Source organism: Anomaloglossus baeobatrachus, unplaced genomic scaffold (assembly GCF_048569485.1).
Source record: "Anomaloglossus baeobatrachus isolate aAnoBae1 unplaced genomic scaffold, aAnoBae1.hap1 Scaffold_82, whole genome shotgun sequence".
NCBI classification, from domain to species: Eukaryota; Metazoa; Chordata; class Amphibia; order Anura; family Aromobatidae; genus Anomaloglossus; species Anomaloglossus baeobatrachus.
The window spans coordinates 513,182-517,777 of NW_027445206.1; the positions used below are offsets into that span (position 1 = coordinate 513,182).

Below are 4,596 nucleotides of genomic sequence, written 5' to 3' on the forward strand. Positions count from 1 at the left end.
AGACCTAAAAACAAGGTCGAAACGTTGGATGAATTATCCTTTTGCACAAATAAAGAATTTTCAGCATTCCAAGAGTTCTTTTCTTACGTTATTGATCACTATAGTGTGCCAGAGCTATTTCTATTGAATTGACTCTTATTTTTTCTGAGCACCTGCTATATACACAGTGACCCAGACATATTCAAGTTTCATTCAGAAGGCAGAGGGAAGCCTTAGCAGCTGAGCCTATATCTTGGCTTGTGAGCATTAGAACAGGCCGGCGATTACAGGGTAACATGAAAAATGTCCAGCTTGCATTATGACTAGAACATGACAATATCCTTTTAAGTACTAACCTATGATGCGTTCCTAAGCAGTTGATGTTATATGTTCTACATTTCATTTTCTGCATACTTTACAAGTAACTCACAATTTTGCCTCTTGTAACATACTCCCACCACCACTGTGGTAAAGCTTCAATTACAAATTCAAACGCACAAAAATCTGTTATAGATATACAGATTTTCAGAAAAGCTCAAGAGAGTCAGAAATAAAAAATACTTTTTCTTTATTTAGATATTTTCACTATTAAAATTACATATATACAAAACTCCACTGTATAGTACCCATGGACTGGTCAAAACAGGTCAGAAAAATCATAAGCCCGCATTAACAAATGGATTAAGAATTCATAATGCCCTATACTTGAAATAAACATATATAAGGCTCTAATGAAAATTCAAACTTCTTTTTTCCAAATGCAGGGTTATTCAGTAAACAGTAGACATAGTTACATCATGTGGTAAGTGATACTAAAGTGCACATACCATTATAACATTATCCTATACTACTCTGGGATTCACAATCTATTTAATACACTCCCAAGTTATTGTGGATAGGAACCGGGTTGTAATACTATTGGGGTTGCACCATAATATGCCACCCAGCTTTCAATGAGAGCAGTAAACCCACTGAACCACCACAGAGATAACTAATGTCCGTTACCTGTTAGGGAGACCTGAATTCCACGTCCTGCGACCCCAACACGTGTTGGGGTCGCAGGACGTGGAATTCAGGTCTCCCTAACAGGTAACGGACATTAGTTATCTCTGTGGTGGTTCAGTGGGTTTACTGCTCTCATTGAAAGCTGGGTGGCATATTATGGTGCAACCCCAATAGTATTACAACCCGGTTCCTATCCACAATAACTTGGGAGTGTATTAAATAGATTGTGAATCCCAGAGTAGTATAGGATAATGTTATAATGGTATGTGCACTTTAGTATCACTTACCACATGATGTAACTATGTCTACTGTTTACTGAATAACCCTGCATTTGGAAAAAAGAAGTTTGAATTTTCATTAGAGCCTTATATATGTTTATTTCAAGTATAGGGCATTATGAATTCTTAATCCATTTGTTAATGCGGGCTTATGATTTTTCTGACCTGTTTTGACTAGTCCATGGGTACTATACAGTGGAGTTTTGTATATATGTAATTTTAATAGTGAAAATATCTAAATAAAGAAAAAGTATTTTTTATTTCTGACTCTCTTGAGCTTTTCTGAAAATCTGTATATCTATAACAGATTTTTGTGCGTTTGAATACTTTACAAGTAGTAGAATTTGCTTTGATATAGGCAACTGGATTTTCACAATGAAAAGGCAAAGGATAACGCCCGAAAAAGACGCCATACATTATGTCAGTGCCATCACTGACAAACCTGGATTGACCATGAAATACATCAATCCCCTTAAAGGTGAGTTAAAACAAGTTTTAACTAAATTGCCTTAATATTGTCATGCATTAGAATGACTGTCTTAGGTAATGATAAATATTTTCTACAGGAAGAGGAGTGTTTGCTGAAACTGAAATCGAAAAAGGGAGTTTTGTTGCAGAATATCGAGGCGAGCTCACGTATGCACTTACGATGGTAGACAACTACTCGAGATTTATGGTTGTGGTACAAGTCAAAGATCTAATGGCCCATACTGCAGCGAAGGTCTTCCAAGCACACTTATGCAGACCTCATGGCTACTCAGAGAGAGTCCTCACAGATCAAGGCACAGCCTTTGAAGCGGAAATCTTCAAGGACTTCTGCAGCTTTTACCGATGCAGGAAGATGCGCACTACACCCTACCATGCTCAAACCAATGGTTATCAACCTGCTCAGGACTTTACCCCATATTCCAGATGTGGCCTTACAAGTGATTTATAGAGGGGTAACAATACGTTGGGATCACCGGATCTAATCTCCCTTTTTATACACCCTAAAATCTTGTTTGCTTTAGAATAAACAATAACATCATAAAGGTATAGCAGTACCGTTTCAAAGTTTCGGTGTCCCAAGCAGCATTCCATCAGCCTCTGGAAGGTTCCTGGCAAATTGCACAGCTCGAAGGGCATGCTTTTGAACTCGCAGAGACCCATCGGGGTGGCAAAGGCGGTCTTCTCCCGGTCTGCCTCAGCAACGGACACTTGCCAATAGCGACTAGTGAGATCAAGGGTAGAAAAATAATTTGCAGTTCTCAATGCAGCTAGCTATTCCTCAATACAGGGGAGTGGTGCTGTCCTTCTTCTTTAACAGGACCAACGGAGCTGCCCAGAGGCTACAACTGTCACGGATAACCCCAGCCTCCTTCATGTTGCTCAACATGTCCTTGGTACACTGGTAATGTGCAGGTAGTTTTGGCTTATATCTCTCTTTGATGGGTGGGTGTGCACTTGTGGGGATGTAGTGTTTGACCCCTTTTATTCTTCAAAAGTCTAGCGGATGTTTGCTGAAGACTTGCTCGTATTCTTGCACTAGCCTGTAGACCCCCTTCTTGTGATGTGAAGGTGTGGAGTCAGTGCCTACGTGTAATTCCTTACACCACTCCTCTGGCTGACTTGGTGAGCTGTCACTGAATGGGTGGGCTGAAGCAATGGTGGATGCTGCTGTTTGGATAGCATGTGTATCTACTGAGAACAGCTTATCAATGGTGGCAAATCGGAGCAGCTTAATCTCTTGCTCTCCGCAGTTCAACACTCTCATGGGCACTCTTCCCTTCCATATTAATGAATAAAACTATGATGTAAATAGCATATAGATACCCCACAAATGCAGATAAAAGTAGGTTATGGGAAAAGGGGGAAGAGAGAAACAGGAAAATAGTGGAATAAAGTATACCTTCCAGGTGGGAGAGGAAATGGCAGCACAGCCAGTGGAGGTGAAGCAAGGGGAGCCTGCAACTAAAGAGTTGAGAGCGTTATCACATGGTGACTGAGCCTGATTGTAACGGGAGCATAGAGGTGCCGATCCTGTCTTACCTGCGTTGGTGTAGAAGTGGGTGTCCTGTGGTGGAGTCAGCTATGTGCAGTGGTGGCCGTGGGTTCTTTTATGTGCGACCGTAGTAATAGCTGCGCCCACTTCCTGTATGGGAGTGGAATGCAGTGAGGGTAATGGAACGCACGCCTGCGCATTTGTGTTTAACGTCGCGCATGTGCAGAACGGAGAAAAGGCTGCGCTCACTTCCTAATGAAAGGGAGTGAGACGCATCTGGGAAGGGAAGGGAAAAGATTAGGGTTTGGGGATGATGAAAGGGCTTTCTACGGGCAAGGATGGCAAAGGGTGGCAGTGACGGAAAGTCAGGCAGCCTGTCCTGTCCTGTCCTGTCCGTCCGTCTTTTTGTATCATGAATTGGAAAGACTGCAAGGGGGAGGGGAGGTGCTTGTGTCCAAAAGGAGGAGTTATTCAGATTCATTGCAGTGGGCGGCGGCTGCAAAAAGCACCATTCTTCTTGTTTTTGCTCTGCAAAACAGCCTTTTCAAGGGTTGGCTTGGGTGACAAAATGTCTTCTGTAGGCGTGGGTTTGTCTCCCTCTCCCTAAGATGTGTCCGGTATAGGCCAGGGTGCCACTCAAGGCCGTAACCAATTCGGGTTATAGCTTCTCGGCCTTTTGGCTAAGATCAAGTGTAGTTTCGGAGGACGCTACCTTGGTCGGTACTGGAAGGTGCCTGGGATTGCACGTCTGCCGGCCTTGAGGAAGTGTGTGCGCCTTCTGGTGACACATAGCCCTCTTGCGCCTGGACGGTTCCCAGGCAACGGGAGGCGATCACCTTTGTTATTTTGAAGTCCTACTGATAAGAACAGATTTAATTTTTTTTTTTTCTGTTTATCAGTTTAATATCTGATACGTCCCCTCTCTGGGGACCATATATTAAATGGATTTTTAGAACAAGGAGATGGAAAAAATCTTGCTCTGTCTACTGCACGCATTGACCTGGTATTGCAGTACCTCCAGGACCGGTGCACCCCTTCTTAACCCAGTTTCCAAAAGCAGAACTCAATTCACCTGATTCAAATGAGCCCCATTAGTGAATTGAAAGAAAGCAAAAACTTTATATGCACCTCAATTTGGCCAATTCACTTTTCACACTTTCACCCTTTTTTTTATCTTTCACACCTTTTACTTGCTTTATTGATGCAAAAAGCTGTGCCAAATAGCAAACTCATCTCCACTCAACTTGACCAACTCTGCTATGTCCCGTGCAGTATCTTATTCTCAGTCTTATCTAGATCATTTGCAATTGAATAGAATAGATCCCTTTTGGCTGCTTATGACTGTGTAAAATA

At 42.3% G+C, this 4,596-nt stretch overlaps 1 pseudogene; it reads left to right on the plus strand.

Moving 5' to 3' along the window:
* Positions 1–4,109: 4,109 nt before the first annotated feature.
* LOC142288347 (U2 spliceosomal RNA) lies at positions 4,110–4,280 on the plus strand (annotated as a pseudogene).
* Positions 4,281–4,596: the final 316 nt, after the last annotated feature.